General features: G+C 45.9%; 1 protein-coding gene across 3 annotated transcripts in view; it reads right to left on the reverse strand.

The window, feature by feature from the left end:
* Positions 1–13,229: 13,229 nt before the first annotated feature.
* Positions 13,230–20,374, reverse strand: part of FHIT (fragile histidine triad diadenosine triphosphatase) — a 504,007-nt gene continuing 496,862 nt past the window's right edge. For all 3 annotated transcript variants that reach the window (XM_057390370.1, XM_057390369.1, XM_057390368.1), the window contains one exon: positions 13,230–14,127. The gene's annotated coding sequence lies outside the window, so the exon portion shown is untranslated. The remainder of the gene's footprint in view (positions 14,128–20,374) is intronic.

Below are 20,374 nucleotides of genomic sequence, written 5' to 3' on the forward strand. Positions count from 1 at the left end.
CAGAGAGGGAAGCTGGCCCATCTYCTCTGCGCTCAAACCACTCGTGGCACAACAACTTCAGTCAASAGCGATTTTTTTCCCCTCTTCTACTTTGAGAAACAAAGAGATGAGCTTTTTAAAAGGACACCAAGGCTTTTGTTGGAGAGCTTTGCCTTCCAGGTCTCCTAAGACCACTGAGAAAGTCATGACCTGAGAGAATGTCAGCAGCAGTTGCTCTGGGAGGGACAGAGACCACGGGCATTGCTGCCTCTTGCAGGAGCACACCCACGGTGAGCTGGTGAGAGCTGGCAGGGAGCTGGGGAGCTCTTACTGATAGACYCATGTATTCCATGTAGTGCTGGATCCGATGGGAATAAGGCATTCCTTTCCCCTTGTCCACGCCAGCCATGGGGGAGTGCACAGCAAGGGCAGCAGCCCTGGCAAAAGCACTGCTGGCTGGCTGGAAGAACATTTTCTCTCACTTTTTGTATCAGCTCCCAGGCAGTGAGGAGCAGTCAGCACCGTGTTGGCTGAACCTTGGCCGTGTCAGCTGAGTCCTGCCCTGCTGTGCTCCATCAGCTGCCAGTGCCAAGGGTTTCTGCGCTGCAAGAGGCAGAGTTTGCCTGTCCCACCATTCTCCAAGTGTCCCCTGTGTCCTTCCTCACCCATTCACAAAGCAGAGGAAGGGTAACAKCAAGGAATTGAGGCTGAATGAGTGGAAAGTAGTGAGACACGAGCCACGCCTTGCTGGCCCCTCCAGCRTTCTGCTGAGGTAGGGCTCTTTGTGCACATAATAAGTCGTGTTCCAGTAAGATGAAACCTCAGACTACTGATTCAGCTGATATTTCTGGCAAATTGTTGACCTATTGCAGTTTATTCAGGATTTTTCTTGTCCTGGTAGAGTGGCTCTAACAGTGACAGATTTGTAATTTTGTTTCTAACAAATATGCAGCTTTTGTGACTCTGAGACTTGTACCTTGAAGCATCCCAAATAATAATTGCTTCTGTGCTCTACTGTAACAATCTGTGTTTATAGGCAAGGAAAATGATTAATTTAATATTAATTAATGGGATTTAATATTGCCAGTGCTAGCTTGTGTCATAGAATAACTCACAGAGACAATTTTAATTTCACCTGACGTGTATATTGATGGTTTCTCTCCTGGGCTGGAACCAGAGGATGGTGTGGCTGCACTCTGGGCAGGGAGAAGGGCAGCCCTGCTAACGAGAGGTGGCTGTGGGGAAAGGTTCAGGAGAGCCACTTGTCACCTGGRAAAATTTAAAAGGAGAAAGCAGGAAAATGGCCCTGATTTCGGTTCACCTTGGGAAGGAACAAGTGCAGGAACAGTCTCCTTGCCTGGGTGTGATGCAGTGGGTTTGATGGATTAAATGCTGCTCTTTTAGAGTTTTCCCTATTTTATTGCAATATGAGCAAAAGGGCATTTCTGATGCYACTTCAGAGGGGAGATGTGTCAAATCACAGAGCACCAGGCTGGAAGAGACCTCAAGGACCACCTGGTCCAACATTTCTCAGCAAAAGCACTGTCAGACAGATGGTCCATCATCCTGTCCTGCTGAATCTTTAAAGTGTCCAGGGTTGGAATCCAGGGGAGTTTTTTCCAATGGCTGATTGTTCCCACTGTGAAACATTCTCTTCTTGTGTTTTGATGGAATCTCCCCAGAAGTAACTTGTACCCATTACCCCTCCCTTTTCCATATAACTCCTGTGAAAAGCGATTCTCCACCTTTGCAACCACCCTCTAAACAGAGGAGCATGGCTGCAAAGACCTTCCCTGAGAGCTCTTTCCTCAAGGCTGAACAAACCCAGTTCCYYCAGCCTTTCCTCACACCACAGCCCTTCCCAGCCCTCGAATCATTTCTGCAGCCTTTCCCTGGACACTCTGTGCCTGTTCACACTCTTTTTGTGGGGCAGACCCGGCACTGAGCACAGTGTTCCAGCTTTGGGCCACAAGTGACAAGGAATGCTGCCTTGTGCTTTGTCACCTATCAAACCCCTTCTCTGAGAGCTGCTAAAAGGTTTTTATCAGCAGCAAGATGCAGCCTGTGGGGACCTGTCACGCTGATGKTCCCCTGACAGGGGTCAGAGATCAGAGAAACTTCCATGGTGATGAACGTCCAGGTTGTCTTTCAATATCCTTTGGCCTCACATTTCATGTCACATTATGATTTTCCCAAAATACTYGAGTTTAAGATGAAGCTCAGGCTGGAGCTTGTGCCAGCCCAGRGGTGTGCCCTGGCTGTTGGCCTTGCAGTGATTTTGGGGGTTTGCCCAGGGGTCAGGCAGTGCATGGCTCATCCTTGGCAGCATCTCCAGTGCACTCAGGTTGCTGCAGGCAGCAAGACCTTGGGAATTGCAAATGAAACCAACTGCTCTGCCAGAGAACMATCCTGGGTCCCCCACCGGCTGTGTAATTAAAATAGGGACTGAATGGGTGTGGAGTTAATGCTGTGTCCATAATGTATCTGTCCCAAGGTAAGCCTTCACATCTGCTCTCTGTAAAAGTCTAAGTGCAGGGTGTAATTAAGGGAGTGAGAAATCGTTTGAGGGGAAAGCAGCGCTGTCCACCAGCAGCTCAACCCACGCCTGGCTGCAGAGAGCAGTGAGTTTAACCAGCCAGACTTGGAGCTGGCAGCAAAAAACCCTGGAGGCACTTCTGGTTAAAAACATGCATGGTTAAAAACAAACATTAAATTTTCCCCCTTTATTTTGTCATTGAGGACAAGGAGAAACTTCAGCCTGTAAATGCCACCAGTTCTCCATTTCACTGACGTTCCCAGGGACAGCAGGACTGCCTGTAAAGTGTCTGTCACCTAATGAAAATTGGGAAAAAAAAAATCTTCCAGGTTTCTGCATGCCCTTGTCACTCATAAATAAGCTGTTGTTTAACCCTTGCCTGCCCACCTCCTGCTGCTGCTGGAGCTGAAGAYGGTGATAAATTTTCCAATGCTGCTGCTCTTCTGGGTACAGGAAAGCTGCAGTTCTGGGAGAGCTGCTAATGAGAGGGAAAAGAAGGGGACATGTCCTGACATTTTATGACTGAAAGTGTCTGGAAGTGCATTTGGGGAGTCAGAAAGACTCACCAAAAAGATTTGCAGCTGTAGACAAAAACAGAACTATCCACCCAGGCTTTTCTTCCCACCTCACCTACTTTTTCTTTTTGCTAAATGTCAGTTTGCTTGTCAGCCTCTGGCTGGGGTTTTCATGTTATTCCTTCATTTCTTTCAGACGGATCCCTTTGCCAGAGAAGGAGAGAAATGTCATGGAGTGACAGCTCCTCTGTCCCAGCTGCGTGTGAACGGGGGGCTCTGGCAGCGGCACACGGCATCTGGACAGACAGACAGACAGACAGACAGAGAGCACAGCTCCTGATGGGGGGCAGCACCAGCAGAAAGGTGGCAGGGCACCTGTCACACCCAAAAGCAGCAGCTGGTGGATTTAAAAGCAAAACGTACAAATTTGGTGTCTGCACATCGGGGGTTTCTCCTGGTGCAAAGTGGGATGATGCCAGATGCATCCTGGCATTTTTCCTCCCCTGCATCACACCCCAGCACTGACTCCTCAACACTTAGAGATGCGTGAAAATATTTAAATAATTTAATGGTTTATAGTATATGTGTATATAATTATATTTATTGCTTACCATAATTTTCTATATATGCATATAAATATATCTATCTCCACATAGAGCCTTCTAAAAGACATTTAATATGTTTTATATATATTTAATAGATACATAAGCTTAATATAATATAATGTAATATATATGTGTACACRTATATTTAGAAAGGCATTACAAATGCATATGTATGCGTGTCTATATAAAGATATTTTAAAAGGTCTTTTTATGTATATATACAAGCAGCATATACMTATATATATGCACATAWATATACATATATGCACACATTTWAAAAAAATATTCAGGTTAGATATATAAAGATCCTTGTATATAAATACCTGAACACTTTGTATATCTATATATCTGTCTCATCTATATCAATATGTAGTGAACATARGATTTTGCAGAGATTTTTGCTCTGGCTCTGGTGTCAGGCTCAGCAGTGCCCACCTCACCTGCCCAAAAGGTCTGGGGGATGTTCCCATCTCCGTGGGCTCTGCTGCTGCTGCTGCTGCCCCTCCTGTGCTGTCACTGAGTGMCCAGAGCATCTCCTGYCTGAGCAGTTGTGTTTGTTTCTCTGTCCCTTCACGCCACTCTATAAACAATGAGATTTCCATTCCCCTGTGCCACTCTGTGAGCATTTCCTGGCATCTGTCTGTGTTTAGACCCGATAAACATGAAATGCACTGCAGCGTGTCCTGTGGGAGAYGCGCAGGTGTGCGCACACCCGGGGCTCGCTGCCTCGCCACTGTTAATTTTCCCTCTTGTTTTCCTGACACTCAGAGTCTCAAAAGTTATTCTGGAGAGTGGCTGAGGATGGGGCAGAGCCAGAGCCCTGCTGCAGGGCTTTGGAGAGGAGATCTAGGGGTGGAAAGGGATGGTTTGCTTCTCAGCAGCTGAATTTGATTAGAAACCTTCTGTTTAGTGTCTATAGCACAGATACTGAGGGTTTGTTTGTCATCTGCAGCCTGGTTTACATCAGGAGAGGCCTGGGATTCAATGTTCCCTTTCCTTCTGGTTATGGGGCTCACTGGGGCTCGCACGAACTGCTGGAGGAGACTGAGGGTAAGGCAGTACCTGGAAAACTCATCTGGGACACAAACACCTGGGCAAACTCAAGGCAGTGAAACATTCCTGCCCACATGCAAAGGAATGCATTTACAAAGCTGTTACATGGAGTTTGTGCTCCCTGGAAAGACTTTTTTTTTGGCCATTTTTTTTGTATATCTCTGGCTCAATATCTATAAAGTACTTGACCACCCAAGGAGCTTTGCAACTCCACCATCTGCATCGTCTAGAGGAAGCAGGTCCCCACCTGCTTCAGATCAGTTTAAAGGGAAAAAATTCTAGGAAGGAACTGGAAGCAGAATGGGATGTAAAATGTTTTCTCAAAAAGACCAAGAATTAGCAGAATCGAAGTGGCACAAGGAAAGAAGCTTTGGCAACAAAGCGAGTTGTGTGAATAGGTCAGGAAGGGAGGATGAAGGGACACTTGTTTAATTTAGCCCTTGGAGAGACTATTCAGATGMACAACTTCTACAAACCCAGGGAGTGAGAAAAACCAAGGAGAGCAGACTGGAGGGCTGCTGGCTCAAAGCACAGGGCAGGAGTATGTGGGCAGGTATTCAGAGAGGGAAAAATACCTGGCTTTTGGGTGGGGAGGAAGATTTGGAGCATGGGCTAAAGGCAGCATGGGAAAGGGACTGAATGCAAAACTGGAGGTTAAGAAAGATGTGCAGAAATGAAATCCCAAACCCATGAGCCCATGCCGAGCTAGCCTTTATAGCTTCTGATCAGCAGGAATATGCAACAGGAGATTTTTGGGGTATTTACACATTTTGCTGAGTTTTTTGGGCACCTACAAGTGGGTTTGGATGGCCAACAGCGAGAGTGGGCAGTTTCTCCTGCAGTTTTGAAGGTGAGTGCTTGACCATCTTCTAACTCAGGGGTGGGATTGTGCATGAGGGGTGTGTCTGATGTCATGCAGGTATTTAAGAAGGTCTTGTTGAATGATCAGGGTCCAGTGCTCAGAGCTTGATTACATTTTTCTGAGAGAAAGACCATTTACAGAGACATGAAGGCAAATGGGATAAAATGCAACATGATTTATCAAGCAAGATTAACCTGAAATCCCTAACTGATCTTGCAGATAAAGGAAATCCAACAGGTCTCCTCCTCCAGGATTTCAGTGAATCCCCTGCCTTTGTGCCCTGAATATCTAACAATGTKCTGGAGAAGGTGGGGATTAATTAAATAACTCAGAAATAGGTGAGGAATTGGCTAATAGGGCCCAGTAATGGAAAGAGAGTTTTTTCAAGGACTGGGCTGCAGCTGACTTTGATCATTCTCTATCTGCATTAAARGCCCCAGAGGAGGAACAGGGACTGAGGGAACTGGGTGGGAAGGATGGCAAACACCAAAGGAGCTTTGGGACATTTTAGTGAAAGGGCCTGGAAGACCATGAACACCCAGGACATCAAAACCAACGGGTGCAGCGGGGTGAGAATCTCTGCTGTCCCCAAAGCCCCATGGCAAGAGGGAGCACGCTCAGTTTATCACTCGTGGGGCACCAAGGCTCTGAATTTCCCCGTGCGCTGCTGCATCCCTGTGCCTGGAGGCTGCTGCAGCTGCACCCTGGRTGCTGTCAGCCACAGAAAGCTGTGACATAATCAAGCAGTGCTGGTGGAATCACGCCTGGCTCAGCACCCCCTCGTTCACAGCTACCAGRGAAACCTGTCACARCCACRCTCTGGTTTTCTTGCTGTACTTCTCCCTGCTGTCACCCATCTCTCTGCATGCCTGATTTCTGACTAATGTAAATACACACCCCCTTCTTTAGCATAATGAATACTAATTCCTTAATATGTGTTATTTGCCACTGTATCTCCATTTCCCTGCTATCCATCTTAAGAGTGCCAACAACTGCTATCACTGTTTGACTGCTGTGTATATATAATTAGAACAGTTGGCTCAGGTAATTTCTTTTTGCTTCCTTCAGTTCTTTCCTCTGCTTTCCCATGGTCTGCCTTTTGGGGTTTTTCTTCGTTTCAGGGTTTTTGGAGGAAGTTTTCAAAGCAGGGTGAGTGGCTTTTAACCCTCTCACCCATTGAATTGGGGGCCACCAGCTGCTAAACCTTCTAAAATCTCTGAGTTTGTTAAACTCCTGAGCAGCTGACTTCTCTAATTCTCCATTTCTTATCCCCGAGGCTCTAAGTGGAACTTTGTAAATGGTTCTGCAAGTGAATTGCCTGGTTGAGGAAATTGCCGGGCTGGTTTTATTCCCCCATGGTTGCCAAGCACCCAGCACTGCTGGTCCAGCTCACCCCGTGTGCCCTGGGCAGGRACATGCCAGGATCTGGCTCTGGCCAGCCCCTCACCTCCAAACCATCCTTGCCCCAGCAACAGGGAAAGGAAAACACCCAGKGGCTGAGGGATTCATGTGGAGACAYAAAAYAAAYCCTCACTGGAGACCTGGGAAWTTCCYGCTCTCCTCTCTCCYCATGTCAGGATTTGTCTTGAAAGATTTCCTTTCACAGGGAAGAACCTGTTTAATTACAGCTATTGCAAAGGCAGTTAATAGCTGATGAACACAGCAGTATATTTTAATTGAATATATTGAGCACACTGAACAAAACGTACAGCTCTTGACCTTTCTCACGAGTGAAATGTTAGAACAAGCTTCTCTGCATTMTGAGCCATGGAGAGCACAGAGGGGACCACCCATTGCTGTTCATGGAGCCACCCATGTAAATCCCTTTATGACAGCCCAACAATGGGCTGCTTAACGTGCAATTAGTTTCATTTCATACAGCTGTTCATGTTGGAGGGCAAAAAACTGGGAGGGATGCTGTGGCTAAAGAGAGGGCTCCAGGTTRTTCTGTCTCTGGCCACTCCAGCCTCAGCCATCCCATAATAAGACTTTTGTTAATGTCTGGATGACTTTGAGTGATTTAATGCCAGTGGCCACAGTTTGTCATCGCAATGGGACAAGTATGTGAACTGCAGGAGCAGGACAAGACAAAGCCAGATTTACTCAGGGTGCCGGGAGCTGCTGCCCCAATGCCCAGCTGTGTTCAGGAGCTGCGGGGATGTGGCACCCACACCCTCCCTGTCCCCTCACCCTGCCAGCAYCTGCCTTTATTGATTTCTAGGCTTGTGATTAAAGTTTGCTCGTGCTGTGCCTTCYTGAATTGGCACTTGGGTCCTTACTCCAGCAAAATCTCGCATTGATCCGTGCCGAGCCCTCGGGGAGCAGCCGTGTGTTTGCTCCTCAGACACACGACAATTCCAGCGCAATTCTGCAACATTAAAACAGCATTACCCGTGTGTCTTTAACTGGCCATAAATAGCAACCTGGACTTGTCTGTAGTGGTTTGATATTCCAAGCTAGGCAAGAACATTTAGTTCCTGGCTTGCAAGCCACTTTATCACCAAACAGAAATTTTGTACTTTAGATAAGTCAAGAGCTTATTCTTGCAAAACTTCAGCCCGTGTCTGTGAGCTGCAGTGAAACTGCATCTAAAATTCAAGTGCAGGAAGAAAAGGAAAGWCTCTTTTAAAGGCTCATTAGTGATGGCAAAAAGATACAAAAAGACCAACGCCATTTTACACTTGTAAAAATGCCCCTAGTAGGTTCATATTTTTTAATCTTCAGTACCAAAGCTCCATAACTACAGCAAGGCATTAGTTTCCGATGACTAGCTAACCTTTTTTTCTATAGCCTCTGGCATTAAAACTCTCAGTGAAAAGACACTTTAGAGCTAGTTCGGGCAGTTCATTTTCTGTCAATCAACTCTTAGGCTGGAAATATAAAGGCAGCAACATGACAAGATTTCTATTTTAATATCTTTACTCTTGATAAGATAATCCTAGAGGAAYGGTGGTGATCAAATATTTACAGGCAGTGCTCACTGACAGGGTCTATTGTAAAATTAAATACATAAAATTATGTGGGGATAATGTTAATGTTGTGATAGAAGGACAAAAGGCAGCGTGCTCGAAATGAAGGTTGACTCTTCTTAATATACCCTCTGAGGCAGGGACGGGCGCTGCTGGCATGGGGAAGAGAAGAGCAGCTTTCATTTCACATTTTGTGACCTTTCTCTGCTTTTCAGTTGCTTGTTTGCTATTTAAACACATTTGCTTACTTGATGATCTTGATTTTTAGGTCTGTATTTGTGTGTGTGTCCTGGCTGTCTCTGAGATGCACTGCATGGATAAAGAGGGCTGGAGAGAAAAGGATTTTCACAGAGCCACTGCCTTGGGGGCCAGGTTTGGTGCCAGCCCTGGTTTGGGCTGCTCTGCAAGGGGCTGTGCAGGGCACAGGGCACAGCCTGGGGGCACATGGKGGGTCTTTGCCCTCTCTGCATCATCAGAGCTAGCAGTTATCTCTGGGAGCATTTCCTCTGCCCCTGCAGACACACACGAGCCCCAGGACAGGTGCAAGTGCCCAATTTCCTGGTTTATCACTGATCCATGAGACTTAGAGCAAATGCACTCAAGGAGAAATCTTTATAAATGTGGGGTTTTTTTTCTTTTTTTTTTTTTTTTTTTTTTGTACCCACCAAGGCCCCTCTGCCGTCGCTCTGTAATGATGCTCCACCGACGCTCTGCCGGAGCCCTGGGGAAAATGAAGTGCTGATTTAGGCTGAAAAGCCAGTGCGAGCTAATATGGGAAATTACTCCAGCAATCATCACTCTTTCCCTGTCACTATGGTGACAAAAGAAATGACAAAAACCTGAGCAGAAGGATAGGGTGACACAAGTAGAGAGGGACAGAGCAAATGCTCAGCAGCTGTGGCCAGGTCCAGGCAGATCCAAGGGGGGCCGGGCAGGGCAGGAAAGCTGGAGGAGCCAGCTGCTCAAGGGTGGGTGCTGCTGTGTCCTCACAGTGACACAGTGCCAACCCCACACTGCAGTCACTGCAGCTGCCACAGAGCTAAAAAACACAATAATCCTGGTCCTACAAGGCTTTCATGTCACAGCTTTATTCCTAACTCACTAATCACATTGATTTTTGCACCATCTTCCTCTGCAGGACTTGTTTGCCACCTGCCCTAAGGTGARCCTGGCCTCCTCCCCACAGTGCCAGCAGCTGAGCATCCTTACAGGACACAGCCAGGAGCTCTGCTCTTCCCAGCCAAGGCAATGATCACCTGGGACTTGGAAAAGGTGGCCAAAATGAGTGGGAGAGCACAGGGGGACGTGCCTGGAGGCAGCYAGGACCCAGAGGAGCTGCTGAAGGCAGGGCAGTGACTCTGGCTGCTCAGCCCTTTGTCCCTGCAGCACTGCTGGGGCCATTCAGCACCACGCACACAGGTCACCAGCTCCCAGATGCCCAAACAGCAGGTGCTGAGCTSCTCAAGGAGAGGAGTATCTGGAGGAAACTCCAAATAAGAAATGGGGCAGTTGCAGCAAAATGTGCAGGTCCAARGACAACTTGCTCAGGAGTCTCAGGTGAGAGGTTGTCCATGTGTTGGTGCCCATCCTGCAGAGACACTTCAAGCCCTGGGGGCCAGGAGGATTGAACAGCATCCAATGCCTTTGCCACTTCGAGTTTTTATTTTGTTTGGAGTCACCTTCTAAAGGAGGAAAAAGGGTGAGGTGCAGTGGGGGAGCAGAAGAGGGTTCTGGAGGGAGCAGTGGGGAAAATCTTCATCCTGAATTGCCAAGCCAAACACACCCTCTTCCTCACCACATTTTTTTATTTTTTTCAGGAGGGAAAACTGTATTTTCCAGCCAGCTCTGCTCATGAGTGATTGTGCAGAGCTCTGCTAATGGGCTCTGCCAAGCTGTGGTCACCCTACGGAGCTATTGGCAGGAGAGGTGGCAAGTTGGAGAGGACTACAAGGGAACTCTGCATGATATTTTTTGATGAGCTGATTATTCAGAAATTTCACAAGAGCTGAAATCTATCACTCTGTTCTGAAACTCACAGCCCTGCCAACACACAGGACAGCTTACATGAGCAGCAGCATTTTCTCCTTCACAGCGTTGCTGGCCCCCGTGTCAGGAGCCAGATGTGGGAATCGGACAAGGCTTTTCAGCAGCCATCRACCACAGTGACAGTGAGAGGTGGGGAGTGGATTCAGGGACACAGAAATCTGACAAAGAAATWATTTTGGTACTTTCATGGCTGTCTCTAAGTGTGTATTTGGGCTTGAAAGTTTTTCATTAGTTCTGTGGGTACTGGGGCATTTAGATTTTTATTGCTTTACAGCTGGGTCTGAGATCACCCCAGATCCCACATGGATTCAGGTATTTTTATTTTGGGAATGCTTGATCCCTGGCYACATTTCAGGGTACTGTCACCTGCCAGGAGCTGTCCTTGACTCTCCCCATAGCAGTCAGGACCCTTTGTCTCAGCGTTGYCCTGAGTCTGCAGCCAAGTCAGGCTCCCACAGAGACCAACAGAACATTTTCCCTTCTTTCCAGTATTAATTAAAAACAAAAGACTGGGTTATTTGAGCACAGAAACAAAAGAGAGCCTGATACCCACCTGGGGGTGGGTGAATGTGTGCTGGGGGAGGTTCGAAGCAGCATCGATTTCAGAATTAATGCACAAATTCTTCAAGGAGCTGCCATGGCCCGTCCCCAGCCCATTGGTCTGTCAGCACACACCATTTTCAGTTGTCTGGGGTGGCATCAGCTGTCCCATGGAGGACCAGGGGCTGGCACATCTGCAGCAGGAACAATGCTGAATTGCTGAAAGACAAGGAATAAATATCCTGATGCTCAGAGCCTTTGCTGAAAGCACTTGAGCTGCCTGGCGTGGCAGGATGTGAATGCATGGGCTGATGTGTCCCCATAAGATCTGTGCTCCCAAAAACCTGTCTGTGGGAATTAACATTCCTGAGACACCTCCTCTGCAATTTCTGTTCCAGGGCAGGCAGGGAGGGCACAGAGGCCATGTAGAGCCCCATCCTGCTCCCAGCCTGCTCCCACAGGTCTGTGAGGCACCGTGGCTGAAACACAGCTGGTTTGGTCATGGAAACAGAGGCACAGCCCTCACAGCCCTTCAGAGAACTGCTGCTTCAGGAAAAACTCCCAGAAACTGAAAATGAAACTCAAACATCTGTGTGTCAGGACAGGGAATGAGGACCTGAGTTCTGTCCTGTTATGAAATCACCCCATGGGGGCTGCTCCTCTTGTGCCATGTCCATCTGARCCCCTGCACAGGTGATTTTTYCCATTTTTCCAGCCCACAGGMAATCCCCAGGWGGGTGAGGGATGAAGGTTGAAAAGGACAAAGATGGTTACAAAGCCATCAGAGCCCTGAGCACAGCATCTCTGCATACAGCTCCCTGCCTGCGGAAAATTAAGTCTGTAAGGAGTATATAAATGATCCAGACACCATCCTCAAGGCCCAGGTCTTAAAAAAAGGCAAGGGTTTACTCCACATACTGCTGCAGGATGTCATGTACTTCATGATCTGCCTTTTCTAATCTCCCCTTATCTCTCACTCCAATCCTTTCTCATGTCCCTCATCTATTGCAAATTCCCTTTTTAAGCTGGAGCGAAGCACATAAATATTTTCATGCTGCATAAATAGGTTGTTTTGTGCATAATGTCACAGGAGGCTTTTTTTAAAAACAGGACCTTTAGTGCTGTGATAACGGCCTCCTCATTTACACAAATGAAATCTTCCATGGAGCTCAGCATTCATCTGCTCTGCAGCCCCCGTGCAGAATGGTTGGCGCAGCGCCCGYTCATCACAGGCTACGGAATTAATGGAGAATATTCCATACTAAATAGGAAGCCATTGAGCACCAGGTTTGAAAATACCTTGCAAAATGGAACTGATGCTGAGGTCTTTCTTTTGGCCTTTCCCAGCAGCACAACCGTTGTCTTCCTTGGATGTGAAATCACAGCTATTTGAAATGCTAAAGTGCAAAAGGACTGCCATTTGTGTTGGCCCATTTTCCTGCATCTTTGACCATTCTGTCTGCTCACCTTACCTTCTCTGTCACTTCTTGCTCCCTGACCTTCATTTCCTGTTTATTCAGCCCTTGCTCAGGGTCTAAAAAGTGCAGACACCATCAAAATGGACTTTTCATTTACTCTGCACAGAAAAAGAAATAGTGTTACAATCCACACAGCTTTTAAAAGGGCTAATGGAAGATATTGGGGGCCACACTGGGTCATGGAATCAAATCTTGGAATCAAACTGGTTTTTAGGAGCAATATTTAAATAGAASCAGAGTAAAAAAACTGGAATTAAACGTCAGTGATTGTGCTCTAGTATTTCTGTTTATATYTGACAAGCATAAAGGCTTCAAGCCTGAATTGCTGTGCAGGACAGAGCAGAGAGAGACTTGGGGAAAATGATGAGAGTTTATCCACTGTGCCTTTTCATACTTTTCAGGTCAGGTTGTAACCCTCCAGGACAGACTATCATGGAGCAGTTTAATTCGTTCTGGACCATGATCACACTGWGCTCCCAGGCAAAGCTCTGCCAGGCTCTGGCTGGGACCTCACCCTGCCCTCCTCAAACCCTCAGGCAGACTCTGCACCCTATGGCCTCCCTCAGCATGACTCTTACTGAAAGACTTGGGAGCATTTTGCTYCTCATCCTGACTTTGGGGGACACAGAAAGCTTCGTTTGTTTCTTTCCCTGCAGTTCCGGAGAAGGATTATGGGTGCTCTTTTCATGCAAATCTAGCGGACTCACTTCTTCTCTCCCATCTGTTACTTGACTCCTTTTGCTGTGTTCTGTGTTAGCAATCAGCAGCTAACCCACGGTGGGTTTGTTCCTGTGCAGGGTTCTGAACACGGCATTTCTTGCTGGGAGATTGTTCCCCGTGGGCAGCTCCCACTCGCTGTTTGTGGTGCCAGACTAACCCTGATGTGATTACTACCCCGTGAGCAGCTTCACACATTAATTTATAGTTTTACAGAAGTGTTCTGTATCACCTTAAGCTCCAGAAGCCTTGTCATAATGCATTAAAAGAACAGAGAATAGAAAAATCACAGGAAACTTAGTATTTCTTTTTACAGAACTCATCTGAAGAAAAACCAGCTCTCCAAGTCCTTTYCTTGGCTGGTCTGTAACAAAGCCTTGGTTTGTGTGAATTGCCACACTGCTAAAAGATCTAATCTTTCTATGATAAAATAGCTTACATACAATAACTGAATCAAAGAGCACAACGTGGAGTAAACACTTTATAATGCACCTAAACACAATAGCTACCTGATTTTCCTAGCACTTTATTTCAATTTAGGCCAAGGGACAATTTATAAAGATTCATTCCCAAGTACACAATTCAGGAAAATATGAGTTACAATTCAGAGCAATATTTTGAACCAGTGCTGTTTAGTTGTCTTCGCTGAAATTCAACCTTGATGATATCCAAAGGTCCAATAAAATTTTTCATAGAAGAATCCCATATTTGTAGAAAATAATAAAATTGTTGAGCTGCAGCTCCAGGGCCACGGAGAACTGGAGAATGAGGTTGTTCTTTCTGGGGACTTCCTGATGTCATGGGATGTGTTCCAAACACTTTGTTACCTGAGAAATATCAAACATAACAGGTCGTTACATATAATAGCAGCTTTGATCTTTGTTAGTGAGACAAAATGCGAGGCTGTTTATTACTAACGACTTGGGTGCTCATTAGTGTGCTCTGACAGGAGTCACTGACAGCAACAGGCAAAAGGAAATGTTCAGTGTGAAASCCCCACACAGCACATTGCAGCTCCTATCACAGCCTGTGCAACAGAGAAGGGAGAATAGCCTTGCACACAACWGTTCTAAAATTATTTACCAGAGCAAGAAAGAGATTTGTTTGATTTATTATCTGCTTTTTCAATAAACTGCACCGCCAAATAATACTAATGCCTGCCTTTCACAGTATGCTTTTCATTCCTGACTCACAAAGCACCCTTGGACAGAGGTCAGGATCATTTCACAAAAAACAAACATGAAGTGAGGCCACCTCTCTGATGTCCCTGAGTAAGACAGCACCATCCCCAGCTCTGCTGACCAGTCCTCATAGGAACAAAGGATTAGAAAGGGCATCTTGTGTCAYCTAATCCAGCTTCTTACTCTTCAAATCTATTTTGCTGTAATAACCTCATGCAAGACTCTTTGGGGCTCATGATCTTTTATATAAGCTCCTAAAAATCATCTTTCAAGGCTATCATSTCTTGTATATCCTCATCCATCCTGACCCTGTGCTGGGACTCTGCCTAATGCCAAGGAATTACACCCCCCAAAAATGCTCAAGCCTCACATGCTGGAGAATGAATGGGGCATTTCTTGCCATGTCTGCTCCAATTTTATGCATCTCTTGATGATCCACCCTAGTAAAAGATCTGCAATAGGTGCCATGACAAACCTGGAAGGTGTTTCTGAAGCAGAGGAACAGAAATGCTGAGAGGCTGGCAGCTGTGGAAGCTGTGTGTGCTATCCCTGCACAAACTCAGGGCACAGCAGCTGCTGCAGTGGCAGCTGGAGGTTTGCAGCAGCCCCAGGTGCCCACACAAATGGGGAATTTGGGTTTATCCCCGCAAAACCTCTGCCTTTGTGAGAAGACTGAAATCCTGCCAAACAACACAGCCTCAAGTACGCTCAGTCCAACACATTTCCAGCATCCATCACCCCCTTCCTTTCTCAAATAACTACTTACTGCAGGAGTTATTAATGCCTTTCCACCCACACAGCCCAGACACCGACACTCACAAAGGCAGTGCTCAGGCTCTGAGGTCATGTTCGAGCTGCTGGCCCCAGCATCTCTCTGGGCACTTCYATTATGCAGCAGCTACAGCAACAGGATGCCGCGGTACAAACCTTTGCTAATAATTGAGCATGAAATGGGCTTTTGGCTTGGGATCTTCGGTTTTGTACCTTCACTTCACAACGTGTTTAGAGCTGGCTTCAATAGTGGGAAGATTATTTCAGCTTATTAAACACGAAGCTGTTACCCGAGTGTCAGACGCGGGCACAGCCCCGACCCCGCTCCCCGGGGCTGCGCTCGGATCTTGCTGCTGTTGTGGCTGCAATTCCCYAGCCACCCACTTCTTTGTTTGATTGTCTATTCTCACTGAAACATATGTTTCCCATTCCCACGGCATTTTGAGCAACAGTTTCCATTGTGAGCCCCTCCTGACTGACAGTTCGATGGCAGCCTGTGAATCGCTTGGCACGTGTTTTGTGAATCTGCTTCTGCTCTGTCASAGCATCCTTTGGCAGCTTCGGGGGCAAGAGATTAGCACCGTTTTAACACAGGTTTGGGCATAAAAATACCCAGCCACAGTTGATATCGTCCTTATTTGAAGCACAGCACCGTCCTGCACCTCAGCTCTTTTACCCCACGTCCTGGCACAAATGCCCACCAGTTGTGCTCTGCTTTCTCAAWTTTCCTCTCATACAATGTGACACACAAAGCCAAGGATGAATCAAGAACTGATCACACTGACAATATTTGGTTTTGACCGGCAAGCCCAGGTAGTCACTGAGGCTGCTGGATGTGCAGGTTAAGAGAATATTTGGCTCTCTATCAGCTTTCCTCACCAGCACTAACACATTGCTGCTTTGCCTTTATGCTGTACAATCTTGCCTGTGTCTCTGGCCCTGATGTTTCCACTGTAGCTGTAATTACAGGATCCAAGCRGGGCTGTATGGAATCCATGTACTGGACAGCTGAATTAAATGGCCACCTACAGGGAAATGAAAGCCCAGAGAACGAGGTGTATAGCTTCCAGCACTGTTCTACTTCCAGCCTCAAACCAGAGCCCTGGAATGGGTGTGAGAGGGACATTATTGCTTCCCACAAGARGATGACATTTCATTTATAACTCCAGCTAGCTCTCCTGTAGCTTTGTTTTCATAAGAAATAATCATATGTTTCAAGCAGAAAAATAATCAGCCTCGACACTGAGGCTGCTGTGCATTAGCAGAACACATTTGGGGAAGCCTTTTGCCCTGAGCTCTCTGGCCTGGTGTCACTGCTGTTCACACTCCCTGCACCCCTCCTGGCTGTTTATGCCTTCCCTCGAAGAGAGAATGTAATTCCTGTGTACAAACCTTCTCCCACTGCAGAGTTGGAGGGTCTGGATACTTCACACTTAAAAAATWCCAGCAAGGGCCTGATTATGTTTGGTGGATTTGTGTTGATAATTAACTTTCCTCGCATCCCATTGAAAWGACAAAAAGATTACTTTATATGTACTTTCTGCAGAAGAAATAGAATTTTGGGTGGAGAAGCACAGACCCTGTGATTTGATCCATCTTCTCTTTGCTATTTCCAACTACTTAAAGCATAATGTCACACTGAAATGCACACTTGGAGTGCTGCATTCTCTTCTGACAGATTGTTATGATGTTTTTCAAGGTGACCTTCACAAAACATGTTTCTTTTGAGGCTTCACTCTGGGGTCATAATAGTTTCACACAGACAAGCAAACTGTCAGCTTCTGTTTTCTAATTAATGCTTCTTGGAGGCTTCTAGTGGGGGATATAATTAATAGCACTTAAGTCTGGAGTGCACAGAAATCTATAGCAGATTACTGGGATGTGCATTTCCTTCAGGATTGAAGACAAACAGCTCCCAGGCCATTCCCTCTCGAATTCCCCAGGCCCTGGCACCACCCTGACTCTAACTCCAGTAAGCACCCCAAAAGCTGTCCTGCTTATAAAGGGAGGCTTGGAAACTGCTGAGGGTCTCTGTCTGCTGCAGYCCTTGTCCCTGCTCCTGTTCCCCACACCACAGAATTTGTGTTTTTCACARTTCCTGGTGACTCTGCTTTGCAGGAAATACCCCTGACCGTGTCTGTGTTGTCCCTGTGGTGCCCATCCAGGGGACACCCTGTTCTGTGTCCCACAGGGCAGGTACAGCATCTTCTGTGGCAGTCTGTGTCTTCACTGCATCCCATATCCACTCCGTGGATCACAGGCATAGCTGTTATTTTGTGGTTTTATGCAGTTTAAAGTACCAGAAATAATAGGAGGGTTTTCCTTACAGTAAAACAAGCAAAGATGGGTGTTGCAAACAATTTTGTCATCCTTGCCTAAATTTAAGGGAAGTGATGGGATTGCTCCGGTGTTCACTCTCATGCATGCAGCATGAATTGTCACACTCCAGAGGTGCTGGAGCAAAACCAGATGCAAGTCAAATTGCCAGTTTAAATTCCCCCTGGCCAGCTGCTGCTATCAGGGGTAATTTCCCTGCTGAAGTCAATAGAACAGCATTGTTCCACACATGCAGTGATCTTGGTGCAGAACAGGCAGCTGTGAGGCAGGATGAGTGCTCTCAAAAAATATGTGGGGAAAAAAAAAAGAATAAAATTTATACTCTCTGGAGAAGCTGSAAAGACTATATTATCCAGAAGCATTGCCAGACTGGGGCCATGGGGAAGAATTGACACCAGAAATCCTGCAAGGTTCTGCAGGACACATTATTTGGAGGGATTTTTATAAGAATTTGGCATGTTGTACAAAACAAAATATTCAGGTGGTAAAGCAATTAAAAGCTATTGAGCATTTGTAACTCCAAGCACTTGGCAACAGAATATCCCTGTCAACTTCTTTATGCAAGGGGACAATTTGACATTGTCCTTAAGACTGACTACTTTTCTAATGACATAAAAGTATTACTTGAGTTATGCATAAAATTAGAAAACTTCTACTGAAACTTGTGCAGCCTGGTTCTTTCTTCAGAAACAACAACACAGAGTGAAACTGCCTTTGAAGAGAAACATTTTCCACTGAAGGTTCCACTACTATCTGAAGGTTAGTAACTCTTTTAATCTTTAGCCTTTTTGCTGGCATGTGCAATTTAAAATTCACAAAACAGACTATCAAAACACCCAGCTATACATAGTTAGAAAATTCAAAAGGTGCATCTGCAAAGAAGGTTGGAAATTGGGATGCTGCATCAAATCCTGCTCTTTAAGTCAGGACATTTTCCCTATGGATCCACCTCAAAACACAACCAGGTTATCAAACACTGCTGACCACAGGACAGTCACTAMTGAACGAGAAACAGCTCCTAAAGAGGTACAATCTTTGTGTTACTAAGCAAAAGAGTGACTAACTGGAGATCTAGCTAAGCTGGSCTTCTTTGAACAAAACAGTGAATTMGAAAAATAATGCATGAGGCCTTAAAATTGYTATTTRYTGGCTGCAGAACACCCACATTCAGCTCTTTCTRTCTTTCCCTGTGCTCCATGAAAAAACCTCAAGTCAAGTGTCATTCAGGTAAACCTATAAATGCCAAAATAAATCCTTTGTAGGTGAATACAAGAATAGCTTCAAAGAAGGATGCATATAACCTTGCTAATTTGCCAAAAGTTTTCAATCTTCATCACTTTAGAAGCAAGGTTAAGAGAGTAGATAAAGGCTGGGAAATGCAGAAGGTGYTGAGATACACCTTTATTGCAGGTTCAGAGCCTTAAACCTCAGAAACAAAATAATGTCAGGGAGAAGAGATTGACAGTGATGCCTTGTGTTGGGAATTAAGGGTTGGAAGGACTGCCTGTACCAGGCACTCTCATGATAATGATGCCAGGAAGATTTAATTTACCAGTTTGTTCTAGGAAAGGTAATGACCTTAACATCACGGGAAATGTAGCAAGAGGTCATCCATGCAGACACATGCTGATTCATTTTCATAATAAATGGAAATAGATGTCCAGCCACATGAATTTGCTTGCAGGAATGAATTTACACCATCTATCCAGCTTTGTGTTTGGTATCAGAAGAGATAAAGAACATTTTATTGATCTGTGGGGATTTAATTCCAACCTCTTTGAGAATCTCTAGGAAAAAAAATGCATTTTCAATTCATTTCTGACCACACCAAAAAATCCCCCCAAAACCTACCAAATGAATAATGGGAAACAATATCACACCGGAATGGGGATWTTCCATTTTCCCCTAAGTACTGTTCATTTCTTGCTTGCCATAGATGAAGCACCACATAATGCCTCTGTTAGAGGAGAGTGCTTACACATGCATTACCAAGGATATGCTCTTCCTGCCTGAGTAATTCATTTTTGAGCAGCATATTTCTGAGAAGGTGAAAAGTGGGTGTCTAAACGCATCTCCAGTGCAGCCAACGCAGAAATGGGATGGTGCAGCCCAAACCCTGCTGCTCCAAACCCTGGAGGTCCCAGCTGCTGGGGAGAAATTYCCTTCACAGATGGGAATTGCATGTGTTACACGGCTTTTTCTGTGCCCRTCCACAGAAGGGCTGGCACAGCTACTTTGGCTGGAGAAGACAAGAGCGTGGTCATGATGCAAGAAAAAATGGAAGGGGAAGGCTGATGAACTCCAAATGGAGTCATCCAAAATGCCATCCAAATGGCAGAGTGGCACAGGAGATGAGAGCTGCCACCTAAGTGTGTGCACARCGGCGAGTTTAGCTCAACATTTCTCAAACTGGGCTGCCAGCAGTGAGTCACACACAGAGAGGAGGGTTATTTATGGCATTTCGGTTCTTCAGAGGAGAAACATGAAACAGTCAGAAATGACAGAGAAGGGAGAGTTCTGGATGATGGCAAACAGCATATGGGGAGCAGGGCAGAGGCAGCTTTTGGCATCCTTGCTGCAGTGTTACATCCCAGCCTAACTCACACTGATCTCCAGGGGCCAGTTCATTCCTGCTGGAAGAATCTGACTCCTGGGACTCCAGGTACAAAATGAAAAACTCTCAATTTCTAGAGCACCAATGTTAGTGTTTGCCAAGTGCTTTCTCTTTTCTATTCCTCCCTGCAAAGCTGTTTTTTTTTTTTTTTTTTTTTTTTTTTTTTTTTTT

This window comes from Malurus melanocephalus, unplaced genomic scaffold (assembly GCF_030028575.1).
Source record: "Malurus melanocephalus ecotype Western Australia unplaced genomic scaffold, MMel_1.1 scaffold_24, whole genome shotgun sequence".
Classification (NCBI taxonomy): Eukaryota; Metazoa; Chordata; class Aves; order Passeriformes; family Maluridae; genus Malurus; species Malurus melanocephalus.